This window comes from Camelus bactrianus, chromosome 17, assembly GCF_048773025.1.
Source record: "Camelus bactrianus isolate YW-2024 breed Bactrian camel chromosome 17, ASM4877302v1, whole genome shotgun sequence".
Taxonomy (NCBI): Eukaryota; Metazoa; Chordata; class Mammalia; order Artiodactyla; family Camelidae; genus Camelus; species Camelus bactrianus.
In genome coordinates this window covers 18201099-18217340 of record NC_133555.1, presented here as the reverse complement: position 1 = coordinate 18217340, position 16242 = coordinate 18201099, and the positions used below count along the sequence as shown (strand labels likewise).

The 16242-nt window shown below is 41.2% G+C and overlaps 1 long non-coding RNA gene across 2 annotated transcripts in view; it reads left to right on the top strand.

Moving 5' to 3' along the window:
• The first annotated feature begins 1517 nt into the window (after positions 1-1517).
• Positions 1518-16242, top strand: part of LOC123615958 (uncharacterized) — a 55847-nt gene continuing 41122 nt past the window's right edge. For both annotated transcript variants that reach the window (XR_006723777.2, XR_006723776.2), the window contains exon 1: positions 1518-1641. This is a non-coding gene — a long non-coding RNA (uncharacterized LOC123615958). The remainder of the gene's footprint in view (positions 1642-16242) is intronic.

The following is a 16242-nucleotide window of genomic DNA, read 5'->3' as shown; positions in this document are numbered from 1 at the left end:
AAATACAAAAAAAAAGTTTAAAATACTTGCTTAAATTTTCTTGTAGTCTTTTATAATTCAATTTTTATACAAAAACTTATATTCATTTGGATTTAGTTTGGTATTAGGTGTCAAATATAATCGTCTTCATCCTTTTCTGTGTATAGATGATTATGCAACACCTTTTGGATAATCCATTCTTCTCTATCATTTATCATATGTCCATCATATATTAAGAACTTATACATAGTAGGGTCTCTTATGGACTAGTTACTTATTACATTCAGCAATGTGTCTATTATGTGAGAACTACATGGTTTAGACACTTGTTGCCATATATTGTAATATTTAATATGGCATATATCTATTCACTATTTTTGAGAAGTTCCTTAACTTTTATCATCCAGTTCGTTCTCCAAGCACTTACTGACCATATTCTGTTTGCCAGATAATGTGCCAAGAAGTGGAGATAAAAATCTGAAAAACTGGATAGGCTTCACATTTTAACGTTGAAATGTTTAAGTGCAATTAGAACAGTAAATAACTGAAGCATCTGGCACTTAGTACTTTCCCTGGGCCAGGTATCATTTAAGTGTTACAGATACTAACACATTTAATCCTCAAAACAATCATATGAGATAGGTACTATTCTATTCTTCTTTATTTATGATGCAAATTGGGCACAGGGAGTATTTTGCCCAAGGCTCATTCAGTTAGTAAGTAGCAAAGCCGAGATTCAAAACCAGGCAGTTCTAGAAACCGTTAACACTCTGACATTGCTGGTGAAAATGTAACATGGTGCAACCACTGCGGAAAACGTTTGATGGTTTCTCAAGGAGATAAACGCTGAATTACCACATGGTCCAGCAAGCCCACTCCTAGGGGAATCCCCAAAAGTATTGAAAATAGGTACTCAAACAAATTCTTGTACGTGAAGGTTCATACCAGCACCGGTCACAACAGCCAAAAGGCAGAAACCACCCAAATTTCCATCAGCTGATGAAAGCAGAAACGCAATATAGTATATCCATCCAATGGAACATTCTCTGGCCACAAAAAGAATGAAGTCCTGCCACTCGCTGCAACTTGGATGAACCTCAGAAACGTGCCTGGTGAAAGAAGCCGGACACAAAAATCAGTCACATATTGTTACCTACCCTCTCGAGTCGGTCCCCAACAAGGGTCCTCCTGCTCCCTGTCGTTTGAGCCAATAGAACGTGACTGAGTTTGGTTCTGAAACAAAGGAAAGCTTTATTCTCTTATGAAAGGAGAGGTGGGAGCTCGCGCTCTCGAGCACAGGTTCTCCCGGGAGGGCTGTGGGCGGGGCTGCTTCATGGGGCTCATCCGGGCAGGCGGAGGGGCGGGGCTTTCACCGCCCAGCGCAGGCGCAGCTGTGCTGCTCATAGGCGTCAGTTCCAAGTGTGCGCGCGCAGCGTCTCTGCACACCGCCCGCCGCCGCCATCTTGAACTGCAGAGTCCGAGGCAACGCCTCTGCGCGCGGCTAGTCAGCACACGGCCCTCCACGCTGAGGTGTCCGGCACCGCCGTTCTCACTAGGAACTCGAGTCTGAAGTGCCTGGGGGCAAGAACTCTGCACATGGCATCCTGTGAGCAAGTGAAACTAGATGAAGCACAAAGGAAAAGAAAAGAAAAAAAAAAAAAGGTTGGGCTTTATTTTATTACCCAAGTTCTATTTTTATTCCTCAGGAAATTGTTCATGGGTCTTGCTGGTGACAATATTGATATAATTTTATTTATCTGAAATAGCTAAGCTAGATAAATTCATAGAAAGCAGTTTAGTGCAACTGCTGAAGGGAGGAAGGGATGGGGGAGTGACTGTTTAATGGATAGAGTTTTTTGCCCGGGGCGGGGGAGGGAGTTGAAAGTATTTCACAACTAGGTAGAGATGATGCTTGCAAAGCATTGTAAATATACATGCCACTGAATGGTACACTTTAAAACGGGTCATTTTATGTTACATCAATTTTATCTCAATAAAAAGGGGAGCATTTTCTTTTTAAGAGTTCTTGCTATTATACCGCTAGAATGTAAAGTCGTAAACCCAGACTTACCTGATCCTGAGGGCCAGGGGTAGCTGCACAGAGGAGCTGATGCTTGAGCTGGGTTTGGAAGGATGAGGAGGGGTTCACCAGACAGGTAGTATAGTTTGTGAAAATTCAAAGGCATGAAACAGAGGAAGGGGAGGTAATTTGGTGACGACGTCATATAGCATACAGGGCTTCCGTGGGGAAAAGGGACGTGTCAAGAGATGAAGCTGAAGAATGACATTAAACCAGCACTTACCGTGCAACACAAAGTGCACATTTTTCAAAGGTCAAAGATTGGAAATCTCAAGGGCTGTTTAGGGGTAGCAACATAAACTCGTTTTGGCTCAGGGCACATTATTACAGTGGTGTCCAGACATGCACAGCTGCTAAACCCCAGTGTATAACCACGAGCTGCTTTTGCGTCTCTAGTTGCACTCTGAGCCAACTTTAAACAACCTCATACATGTTCTCTACAAAGACATTCGCTTACCTGTCATGCCTCTGCACACATACCATTTTAATTTTTCCTTACCTGTAGCAGATGGTGTCGGTGCCCTGCATATGTCCCTTTGACACTGACCATTCCTGGACCCTTTGGCTTGACTTCCAGATACCCATGCCTGAGTCTTCTTGCCTGTGGTCTTCCTGTGCCCCCAAAGCCCACACTTTCCAAGTGCACAGCAGGCCAGAAATGCTGGGAACTATACCCCTCCAAAGCAGCCTTTAACACATGGCTGTTGGGAGTTGGTGGATACATAACGTAGGTACTCCAACACCCTCTCCCACAGCATGAATTAAATCTGAGGTGCATTTTCAACCCGGTCTTCCACAGTCCCAGGCAAAATTAAGTGCCAGGTGCTTGCAGTGATCATTTGCTTGATAATGCACTTTTCTTTATTCACTTCCTTCACTTCTTGTCTTACTTCTCCACTCCCCTACTTGCCTTCAAATCCTTGTCTTAGAATTTTGTCTGCTCAGGAAAAAAAAAAAAGATTTCAATTCAATCACTCCCTCAGTACATCTGTCAGAGTCTTGTTAGGAGAAGAGAATCCATCCTAGGAATTTCAAACACAGGGATATGATGCAAGAAATTGGTTACCCAGAGATCAGAAGCTGCTTTTCCTCTGGCTTGAAACCAGTCCCCTACACTGGACCACAGGCAAATAACACTCAGGGAAGTCTTTCCAGACTCCAGGACAAGGTAACAGCCTCCTATTCTCTGCTTCCATAGCTCTCCATTGCTTTAGTCTAACTTTTGTTTCTGTGGCTGTGACTCACGTCTCTCCCGCTAGATGACAAATCTGAGAGAGTAGAAACAACATCTGTGTTTTGCATCCCTAGAGCCCAGCACAAAATCTGGCACAGAACAGGAGCTCACTGAGTATCTGGCAGAAGGAATGACTGTGTCGGGTGTTGTGCTGAAGCTGGCTTGTATCAGCTCATGAAAACCAATTGTGCAATTTTCTTCCTAACCTCCTAACATATTCAGTGATGTCAGCTTGGCAGTTTAAGACAAGACCAACCATTGTGGGAGTGTCTACACCATAGAAATTGACAAACACGGCAGCTAATGGCTGTTTTATTTGGAGAACTAGTTGTTAAAAATTTGCCAGCATACTGCTGACGGAACCCTGTCTCACAATGCAAGGTATACAGCGTATCCATTTCCACTGAAGGTCTTAGCATCTGGCTACACCAGATTATCATGACTTTCACTGAAGGTTTTAGCATCTGGCTGCATGATTGATTGGCTCATATAAATTTAGGGATGTCTCCTGTAGATTTTTACTATTCCATTATTTAACAAGTAGAAAGAAGAATCAGAAATCTCAAGTTGGGTCGGCAACATGGTCATTGCTTTCAGCATGCACAGACGCATGTAATTCTGGCCCACAGCCTTTTAAGCAACACACAGGACTCAGATAGGTGTCCAGCCAAGCTGTCTTTCAAACCTCTGCAAGCCCAAGTGCCTGCTGATGTGACTCCAGTCTTTCTGTAGATTCAGTATTTTAATAGGGATTTATTTTTGTGCATCGGAAGTAAGTGCTTTCCACAGAAGGCTCAGGTTCTGCCCTGTAGCCTTATCTAAGCACCAAGGAACACTACGGAGAACATAGTAACGTCGCGTACGAAGGGAAGATGGAAATAACTTTTAAGAAAGAGGGAGGTTTGTGAGCCTTAGAATACCTCCCAAGACTTCTCTTTGAACCAGTCATTGCAGTTAGGTTGTAGAAGGATATTTTAGAATGTGAGGTGGTTTAATGTATTTTAAATGTAAAAGCAGGTCTCTTTTTTTTTTTCATTTCCAGCCCATAGGAAAACTGGAAAAGTACACATAAAATATGTCTCCTACAGTCTCTCTGTGTGATAACATTACATGTTTTATTTTTTCTTACTATTCTTTTTATATTACCCAGTACATATATTAGATTTATAATCAGGAAAAGTATATTATGAACTAAAATGCAGCCAACATTTTTTTTTCCCCTTGGCATCCATGTCCACTCCATGTAAAACTAGGAGGGTGGTCAACAGTGTGGTCTGTTCTACCGCTGCCTTTAGAGGTATGTTGACATCTGGACCAATCATAGAACCACTTCATCCTTAACTCAGGGATTCACCCAGGGCTAGGCTTGTGGCCCCTGGAAAACACCAGTACAGGTCCCTTCATATGGCTTGACAAATGAATGTTGGGAGAGAGAAAGAATGTCTCTCCCTTTTGAATTATGAGCTATAGGGATATAGATTTAGGCTGAGTTTTCTTCCCTTACTTGCAGAAATAATCTTTCTGCAAATGAAGCCAAAATACCATGAGAAGAGAAATGAGAACTGAGCGGTAGCAGTGTCCAGAAACATGGATTTCATCTTCTGGATCCACCTGTTCCTGAGGCCAAACCCATCACAAGATTTACAGTTACATGAGCCAGTGAACTCACTTGTGGTTTAAGCTAGTTTCAACTAGTATTCTTTCATTGGTCATTGGAACCATTTTTACTAAAAACCAAATGGAAAGACTGTGTGTTACATCCAAAGATTAAACTGGGTGAACTTTTGGGTTATTCCACACGATCTGCAGGAAAAATATGGTCATTTTAACTGAGCCTTAATTTTCACATCAGTGTATAGTAGCAATCCTTTATCACCAAATCTTGAATCCAATGCAACAAATCAGTTATTGAGTATCAGTTGGCTCTGATTAGTAAGTGCTGGGACATAGAGATACATATGAAGGTTTCCACCTTTGTGGAACTTGTAATTATTACTTATTTCATAAGAAGAAGAATGAGGATGAGGGAAGAGGGAGAGTGAGAGAGGCACACAGGCCTTATAGTAGTTGCTGCCAGAAGATCTGCATGCTAATTCTACTTCGGGGACTAATTTGAATCTCTTTTTCTATCTCCAAAAGTAAGATGAAGCGGTTCAGAAGTTCTCAAAGTTTAGTCTAGGAACCTCTAGGTTCCCCTCGACCCTTTCAAGGGGATCTATGAATTCAGATTTTTTTCATAATGATATTAAAACATATTTGCCTTTTATAGTCATTCTTTCACAAATGTAGTGGTTTTCCAAATGACGTGATGAGCGATAGTGTCATCACTCTAACAGATAACGGGATATGTGCTTGTCTATTTTTGTGATGTCTACACTTTCTGAAGGCAGTAGGCCTAAGGTATAAGTATGTCTCTTTTCACAGATGAATTCAGTTTGTTCTCACTACTCCTGTTGTGTTCTATCATGACCTCACTGATGTCTAATAAATTATTTCACAACTCCTAAATTTTCCCTGTACACACACTAAGGTGAAATTAGAAATGAATACATTTTGTTATTTTATTTTGCAGTAATACTATAGTTTTTTCAAAAAGCTCCTCAATTTAAAATTTTACCTGAATTATTTTTAAATTTATAGTTCATTCTAAAATGAAAGAAAATTTATTTATTTTTTTATTGTGTTGAGAGAGGTATTGTTGGCATATAAAATAAACTTGCTTTCTGATCTCCTAACCACACTGTGTATGTCTAAAGATGCTGAAAAAGATAAAACTGCAGATCAGAGAATTCTCTGCCTCATGGAAGGGAGAAACAAAAATATAATGTGTGCCATATTTATAGATGTTAATAATTTACCTTATTGTGGTTTGTACAACAGCACATTTTCAAATAGTATTTTGGTGCCAGTGGAGACATAACTTTGAGACAAGTCATTAAGAGTCTGAAGAAAAAGGAATTGAATTTTTTTAAGCATAGGTATGTTGAGCTCTTTAAAATCAAAAGTCATCTGTTACAGATTTTTAAACTAGAAAGGAAACAGCTATTGAAGCATCTTATGGGGTAAGAACTTTGTCGGAGAAGCACACACGACAGCTGATAAACAACATACATCCTCCACCGTTGACATTGCTGGATGCCGGCTGCCTGGAAAGTCAGTAAAATAGCAGCAAAATTTAGGAATTTTGAAATAATTTATTAGACGTCTGTGAGGCCATCATAGTTAGTGAGAACACAGTAAGAGTAGTGAGAACAAACTGAATTCATCTCTGAGAAGAGACATACTTACACCTTAGACCTACTGCGTCATCAATTAAAAAATCTAGCAGCAAACATAAAGATCACATTAATATCTCATCTGCAAAATTGCATTACAGCTTGTAAATGGTTGACTCTGAAGATGAGCCGGGCTTGCTGTTTCGCTTGGATGTGTCCGCTTTCAGCCTCGACTCATCATCACGTAGTATCTTTCTGGTGAGAGCTCAGCGTCAAATACAAAAAGGCGCTAAAACATTCATATTTTAGGTACGTTCTTGGACGTCACGGTTCAGTCCCGGAACAATAGTTTTGCTGTTTGTGCATCTGGTACAAAAGCAGTGATGAGTGAAAGCTCTGGGCCTTCGCATGAATGAAGGCAGCCACGCTTCTAGCAGTCGCTGCATGCTTCACTGCCGTGCACTCACAGGAACAAACAACAATTTTTAAACAAAAATAATAAATATAAGGTTCACTGAAGAGTGAACTTGATGAAGCAAATTAGTAATTTCACTGAATCCTGACCCTTGGTATTCTGTGTGACAAAATGGGAATTGTGCTTGAAGTATTTTTGCCTAATTTGGAAGTGCTGTGGTTGCCCTGAGGAAAAGCACTTCTGCGATTATTTGAGTGACCAGCTGAACTAAGTGCTTTTTTGATGGAATGGGATCTCGGCTTGAAAAACTACTGATAGACAAATTGTGACTATCCAGACTTGGACATTTGGCAGACTTTTCCTTGAGAATGAACAAAATGAGGCTGCCACTTCACAGAAAACAACTGACAGTATCTCTTGCCGATGATAAAACTGGAGGTTTCAAGTGAAAAATGAGAATTTTGGAAAATTTTATAGAGCATCACTGTGAGCTTGATACCATGAGTTTAAAACCTGAGGTTCTTCTCATGAGATTGGTGGGGATATTTGCATATGTAATTTTTGATATTTTAGTGAAATGTGCAACATTGGGAAGATCTACATAACTCAGTGAACTAGTATTTCGTGTGGTTTATCCATAATGTTACAGAATCACACATGGTTAAGTTAGACCAGTAGATTTTAATGAAGCAGAATACTTTAATGAAACAGAAAAGTTCATTGACATGGGTTTCAGGTTCCACACTGGAGCTAATCTTTAAGGAATGAACGACCTCTTGTCATCCCATGGTGATAGCTGACTGAGAGCAAGCTCAGTAGCCCAAAACCATTACAAGCTTTTTCTTGCATCACATGTGCTAAAATCCCATTAGGAAAAAAAAAAAGCCCCATATCATACCATATACTTTATTTCTCATGTCTCATGACATGTGCCACTCACAAGGAGCTGGGATAAGGACACTTCAGAATCCAGTACCACTTAGAAGCTGGCTGAGGTAGGAGCCCGGTCAAAGCAGAGTCCACAGTTCTTCTGAGCTTATCACCTGCATACTCAAGAAACAGTGAAAATCCATCTTGTAGTAGAACTGAATTGCCAGGAGAATTACATTTTGTGTAGGAAATCTAAATTCACTAATTGGTTTTATTACGTACACTTAGAGCATCTCAAATTTATCTATCCCGAAAGGAAATCCTAACTGAAGGAGGATCAATAGGCGGGTCTTTTATGCCGAATCCAGCCAGTTGGTGGTAGCTGCCTGGATTTGCCAGCCTGAGAGGGATCTTGAAGCCAGAGAGGAATTGGTGTTGGCAGAGATGTCTGCCGTGGGTGAATACAGAAGGGAGGAATGGTGTATGCATGCCATTGTTAGCTTATTTTTGCCCTCAATATGTAACTAAAAAAGCAGTCATCTTTTACATGAGACACATATAAGAAACATCATTGAAAGAGGTGTAAGTATCTTACAAATCAACTAGAGGCAGCTACACAAAATATGATCTAAAAAATTTAAACAGAAATAAGCAGCATCTGTTGAACTAACCTTGTAAACACAAGCAGAACAGTCACAAATGCTTCATTCATTCACTCGTTCAAGAAACATTTATTAGGAGCCTCCCTTGGTCATGCACTACACCAGGTACTAGGGAAACTAAGCATTGTAAAACTTGCTTCACGTCCCTGCCACCATATGGTCTAAGCTCAAAAAGCTGGAAACTCTCCATTTTCTATAAAAGGGATAACCCTAGTCTTAGGTAAGTTTTCAAGGGCATGTTGTATGTTGTTAGTGCTAAGCAATGAAGGTGACCCAGTAGAATTAATATTGTGGAATTATCTGACCCAGAAGCAACCTTTTAACATTCACGATAGTTTTCTGTTCCAAGACTTTCCATACTCGTGGCACAGGCTCTGAAGGAAATTGTATGCACACATTAATTACCTTTATAGGTACAAATTATCCATTGCTGCTTTCTCTAATGAGAATATGACATGTTTACTTGTCTGAAATGAGACCCATTATCCTCTACAGCAGATGTGTAGCTGGATGGGTTCACATCAGCTCTTGAGCTCTGACAGCTTTTATCCCTCTGTTTTGACATGTCTCCCGGCTTCGCGTTAACAAACAGCAGGAATACCCGTGGTAGTCCTCATGCTGCTCGTGCAATGTGTAGTCGGTGATTTCTACACTGTAATTAATATTTTGGATCCTCACTCATTGATTTGGCAAAGAAAAAATAGTAGTCCATATTTGACAGTTGCCATCCTGACTGGCCAAACTAATTGGTTGGAAGGAAATAACCTATTCCCCCAAATCTGCCCTGGTGACTCAGGTCACGATGAAGCCTTTACCTCGCCAGTCATGGCTATAGCCATGGCATGTGTTATCTCACCTTGGCAATGGTCTTGAAGAAACCCATTGCAAAATACTGAACAGGCATGATAAGATGCTTTCAGAATGTTCTCAACTGAGCCAGCTGTGTTTGTCTACATAGTACTGTTTAGCAATCACAGGGCAGGAGGAAAGATAACATTGCAAAAACAAATCATCTTGACTCTTGAGTTGCATTTTCTGTTAAAGTTTCCCCAATGGTCTTTCTGTCTGGGAGGCTGCCAGCTTGGGCTTTGTGGCCAAGCACACATGGATTCAAGTTCTAGTTCCCCATTTATTAACCTGTATAAGCCTGGTTTCTCATAGATAAGATTATACTAGTGATACTTACCTCATGGGGTTGTTGTAAGCTTACATTACATACTGGATACAATGTGATCGGTACCAAGCTGGAGTTCAGTAGATGTTTTTCTCCTTCCTCTTGGATCCAAATCACTTTATAGAACTTCCATGTTAAGAGGAGTTTTTGTGGACTCACCAACATTTTGTAATTTTTTTCAAGACCTTTAATAACTAAAAGTTGGTGTGTTTTTGTTTTTGTTTTTATTTTTTAATACAAGTACATGGTAAAACAGTGAAGTGAAATGTTTGCATGTTTTGGCCTATTATTTTTAACATTATATCCATGACAATTATTTCTCCTCTCTCTGGCCGCTCTCTGCTCTTTTAAGTAGATAAACACCCAACCCACCAACCCATAGCTGTTTTTCTTCTTTGCTGCCGGCGGGGTGACAGGCTCTGTACGACACAGTGGAGACTAAAAGGAACCAATGACCTGTCACTCCTTTCATCCAGCTTAGGAGTCCTGTCTGTTTTTTGGCCACGACTCCAGCTGCTGCTTTCACGTCTTTGCTGGGCAGAGCAGCAGTGGTTTTAGGACCCACCGAGGATACAAAGGCCATTTATTCTTTTCTTCTAGCTGTTTCACAGAGCCCTGGCCATTCTTACTCTGGCAAAACACAGCATGGTTGGGATAAGCCATGTGGTGTTTTTCCAGTGCCGCCAGCCTCTGTGGTGCACATACCACCAACTGTCAGTTCTGGCTGCTGTTGGTCTTTGCTTGTTCGAGCCAAGATGCTAGAAATATCCACAAAGAATGGGACTTGGAGAGTCCCCATTTCTTGTAGTTAAAGCAACAGAACTTTCCTCCTCTGTGCTCCTCCAATAGGGATGATCCGTAGTATCTCAGTCCTCAAAGGGGATTGATTGAGGCTGGATGTGGCCAATGGCTGCTCTAGGAACTGGGATAGGGGAGGTGGTGTCTCAAGTGTCAGGAACCAATGAGAACCTGAGTGTGGCTCAAAAGTATCCAATGGCAATTCTTCTCAGTCTCCCTCTGGATATGGGGGTGAGGGTTGGGGAGAGAAAATTTTCTTGATACCTCTGAAAAAAATGGAAAACCACTTAAAAACCCCTTAAGTTGTCCAACCACAAAAAGAATTCTTAAGTTGTATAATTAATTGTTCATATTTTGACAAAAAGTATTCTTGGGGAGAAATTCCCTGCAAGTGGCCTTTATTTCTGTATTTTTTTTCCCCAGTGAGTTGGAAAGTAGGGAATTTACAGCTTCTCACTATTTGTATAAGTATAGTTTTGCTTTTTAAGTGCTACATTAGGCTTTCAGAAAATGTGTGTTACTATTATAGCAGGCAAGCAGCCTGGGTGGTGGGAAGAGTGCAGACTTGAAAGCCAAAAAGTTCGTGATGCAAATCCTGGCTCAGCTACTGTCTTTGTTACGTGACCTTGGAAAGTCACTCAACCTCTCAGAGACTCTATTTTTTGGAGATTTTATTTCTTCGTCTATGAAATGGTGACGATTCAAGTAACTTACATTGTTTGAATATCCTGGATCCTTTCCTTTGAGAGTCTTATCTCGTCTACCCACTTCTCATAAGATTCAGAAAAAGTTAACTCACAACAGGTTGAATAATGACCTGATCTTGGCCAGAGGCTTCATCATCCTGGCATGATCATTTGTCCATAAATAGACACGTGATCCAGGCCAGGCTGATGAGAGTCCTCCAAGGGACTTTTCTGCCAAATCCATTAGGAAAATGCCCTCTCTTCCTCTGGGGTTGCAAGTCGGGTGGCCAGTTTGTCTATTTGCCGATGGCTTGCTCTGTTTTAGCAGTGAATGTCCCACATCCCAGGAAACCTCTCAGTCCTACTGAGGATAGTATGTCATCCAAATCGCCGTAAGAATGAATTAATCCCGGAGTTGCTATAAGGGGCTTCATGGAAAAGTGGTCTCCACAATGGATCCAATGCACAGAGGAAAACAGCTGAGGAATGTGGAGAGACACAGCAACAGAAATCACATTTGGGCTCCCACAGCCAACCTTGCTGCAATGCAGACGTGTTATGGAACCTTGACTGGTTTACTTCCCAGATAAATAGACTTTCGCTTGAAATTGTTTGTATGGGCTCTCTGTCATCTGCAATCAAGAATCTTTATTATCATAGTCGTGGATTGTTGTCCGGATTGAACTTGATTAATGCAAAGCGCTTAGCACAGTGAGAATGGCTTGAGGATTGTCATCACAGCTCTGTCTAATGGCACAAGTGGCCCTGACTTATCACCCCTCTTATATCCATGCCACATACCATGTAATTCTAGTGGCCTCCCACTCTGACTTGTCATTTCTTTAGCCAGCAGCTGTTAGCAGATACATGCTTGGGAGACTGAACTTGCTTTGGCTCTTTCTTTCATCAACATGAGAAGAACATGACTTAGTTATTCTGTGGGAGGATAAGACCTATGGAGCAGAGCTGGTCAGCCAATAGCCAGCTGAACCCCACAGACTCATGAACTGAATTAACTGGGCTTAGAGTTTGGGAATACCTTATGCAGCGCTATTGTGGCCATAGATAACCAACAAACAGGCTAATATCCACGGGATGCTTACTATGTGCCAGGTACTGTTCCAGAAGCTTTATGTGTGTAATAGCATTAAATCTTTACAACAACTTTCTGAAATATTATCAGTTCCACTTTACTGATGAACAAACTGAGGCACAGTGAAGTTAGGAAGCTTGCTTGTATGCAGAAGAGCCAGTACACAAGCAGAGGCAGTCTGACCCCAGAGCACTTTTTACCGTTGTGTCTTAATCTTGGTCTTTACCATTCTTCTCATCATATGCCTGCTATAAGTCAGGATTTCAGATTGCAGGTCGTAGTTCAACTGCTGGGTCATGAAATCAGCTGATTAGGTCATAACCAGCACTTTAAAAACAGAATTGAATAGAAAGTATCAGGGTACTGTTTCATAAACCTTAGGTTTCTTTCATATATATTAATGTTTGCACATCCTGAGCTGCCTTGTAAAATGTATTTCTCACTGGATCATAGTCAGAAAGCTTGAAAGCCCCTGCAATGAATGTTAGCCATTCCCATTGTTATTTCCAAACGCTCTTAATTAGCTAAATATTGTTTGTGCCAAGTTTGTTTTTATCCCCCCCTCCACCCACTGGTTCTTTAGTAATTAAAGAGCGGTTTCCTGACTTTCCTAGAACAGAGATGGCGGCATTCTCATAGCCTCTTTTAGAGCTGTCATATTTCAGATGTCACCATCTGAGCCTGCTTTTTCTCCTCTAAGGGGACAGGAAATCCTGTCACTGTGTGAACCCAGGAGATTCCTTTGTACTGAGTGAACAGTCAGACCCACAACCACAAACCAGGCAAGTTAACTCCACTCCTAAAAAGACAGTGTATTGACTGGGGAGATTTTACATTGAATTGAAGTTTTTAGGTTGGCGTTTTCCCTCAAGAGGCCTCTGTTGGCTTAAATGTGTTCATCAGTCTGGGAGCTCTGTAGCTAAAATTTATATCAAGTCGTCTATGCTCTGGGGAGGCATTAAAATCAATGCCGTAATTGAAAGGCAGTGAAAAGCCATTTAGGGCACATAATTTTGTCCATTTACTCTCTGTTAAATAGTGCCAACTGAGCAGAAAAGATGGGGAGAGATGTGAAAGGTAAAAAAATTCTGACATAAATAATTCTTCTCTTCAGTCTTGGTGTCTGCCATTCCGTGAACCCAAAAGGCTATAGCCAGCACTTTCCGGCTCCACTGATAAGGAATCCTCTTGTGTAGATGGCCTTGTTTGACAGCGATAGTTTGAAGTTCCATTTAGACCAGTATAATGAATATATGACAGAAAACGTAGAATACTGTCAGGATGATGCCTGCTTGTTGCATCTTCATTCGCAAAGCAACCAGGGCGCTAAATTAAAGGAAACTGACTTTGCTTTCTACGAGAAGGTGTTTTGGCATTTACATCGACAGTTACATAATGAAATGCAGGTGTTTTGGTGATGATCAGGGCAGTACCCTGCTCCGTAGGCACTTAGGTTTTCATTGCCTGAGAGAATTATTCCTCCTGCTCTTCTCTGTGTGGTAATGAGGTTGTCTTCCATTCTGTACATCCTCCAGAGTTTTCTCGACTTTCACAAGAGGGTGATAAAAGGACCTTACCTCCAGTTAGGTTTCCCCTGACTCATTCAGGTCTGAGGTCACCCAGATACAGAACAGCTTCTTTCTGGGCCAGCAGCTAAGATCCCATTCAGTATTCTCTGTCTGCTTCCTAGTATATGGAATCACATCTTCTGCAGGGGTTAAAAAAATTGTGTGACGTCAAAATCCCCTTGAAAAAAAAAAATCCCTGGAGTTAACCATAAGGTACAGTGTTATTCTCTCCATCATTAATACCAACAGGCAGTTTTTCTTCCAGCCCTGGAACAGATGGCTGGTTCTGTGGTTGACACCAGATGAAGTAGTTGGCTTGCACTTAAGGAGCCATGTTGTTTGAGAAATATGTCGTATTATATGCCAGAATCACACCTCCGGACGAGGCGATTCTCACTCTTTGAGGAGCACGAGGGACGGGAAACCAACTGAAGGATACAGATTAGTGTCTGCCACCTCAGGATGCTCATGGAGTGCATGTCCATTTAGTGAATGACTCGTTGTCTTTAAATTGTTTTCTCCTTCTCGTCTTCCTTTAGTCCAGTGAGGCCATGGGATTTCACTGGCAGAGGTTTGGCAGCCTCATTAAAGGGAATCAGGAGACTCGAGATGGCACTGAGCAGGTCACGGGCAGTCACAAAACTGTTGCTGCTATGGCAAAGCTCCTCTCACAGTGTCTAGAATGCCGTTTGCTTTATCTTCTCTCTGTGCTGTGCTACAGTTCGGGTAGAACGGTCATCAGCTCTGACTGCGCTCTCTTGTATACTGAAGAAACGCATTTATCAGTCAGTCTTTATTCATCCTGGGCTTCACTTTAAGTGACATCCAGCAGTGTACTGGTAAATTGACTCTTTGAGGGAGAAATAAAACCCTTATTTGTAGTGCTTGCTGATTGCCATGGAGTAAATACACCCACCAACACTGATTTTAAGTGACCAACATGAAGTCTCTGAACAGGAACTTGGAAAGAGACAGCACAAGCCACTCTCCCGAGCCGGCTCCAGCAGCCACAGGCTCCTCTTTTGTCTGATCTTGCAGTAAAGTGTACTTCCTTCTACAGGACGTCCTGTGACCCACTGGGTTCAGCGTTCAAATGCCATAACCACACGCAGTAATCATTCTGGATATTGGACACAATTTCACAGCACATCTATGAAAGCTTTTTAGCATGGAAGTGTGTATGATACACTGGCTGAGAGGGCTGTAGGTAGTTGCCAGGGAATATAACCATTTTCTCTTCCAGATATTCTAAAATTGTACTTTGGATCAAGCCAGAACAGCAGACACTTGGTTACCTGCTGTTGCTAACAACCCTTCCCTGTGAAGCCAGCAGTGTATATCACGGGAGAGCTCTCAGAAACAGCCTCATGAAACACCACTGCACGTATGTTACGGGTGTTTTTTTGATGGTTGCTGCTGACAACAGGTAGTATCCTCCTTATGAAGATCGCTCGGGAAATTTTTCATCAGTTCTCAGTACCAGGAACAGTTGTTCTTCTGAACAATTTATTTTTAATATTAGAGATCCTGATTTGTTTAATCGATCAGGTTCTCCTTTTTTATTGGCAGCCAGGAAACGTGATCTCAGATTTTCACTCTGCTCACAGTAAATGTGTCAGTTCATTAAGATGTCCTTTTTCTTAGCTTCATTTCTGTTTCCTTTTTCATGCATGCATTCATTCAACATATATTTGAGTATCGATGTGTCAAATACTATGCTAGAGATTTGAAATGCTCTTTAAAACAGATTCTTATCCTCTGATACTTTTGGACTAAAGGAGTCAGACATTAAATAAATTGTCATGTGATTAACATAGTTCTAAATAGTGCTAAGTGTTCGGAATTAACGCAGGATGCTTGGATTGGGTTGTCACATTGTGCCACTATCCTTGCTTTTTTTTTCTTTTTATCTCAGTTTTTAATTATCCTTATTTTTATTTTATATATTCTTAAGAATAAACAGCCTTAAGGGTTCTTTTTTTAAACAAATGAATGGGTGACTAAATAACCAATGATAAAATTTTTCCACTTAGACTATAACAGCAGTTGCATTTTAAGTGCAAAGCATGCTCTTTGCACAACATACATTAAATGCACTAAATAAAATAATAAAAATGAATTTTAACAATAACCATGTACTAGACATTGTATGAAATGCACTGTGTATTTCAGTAGTTACTGTACTGTGTGGCCCCAACTCTGCCTCTAGGACTGTTACTGTCTGACAACTCTCAGTAGTCAGCCCTCATCAGGAATTTCCCTTGCCCAAGATCAAGCCCCTTTTCAGGGACAGCCTGGGTCCAAAGACTGGTGGATGCAGAAGTATAAAGTTGTGACATCCGCCCACAACTTGGGGCACTTTTAAAGGGCCATCTGAGTTTCAGAGCTAAGGTCTTAACTGTAATTGCATTTTGGTTTTTGATTCAAATTGCAGTTGCAGCTTGATTTCTCCTTTGCCCATTCTGTGG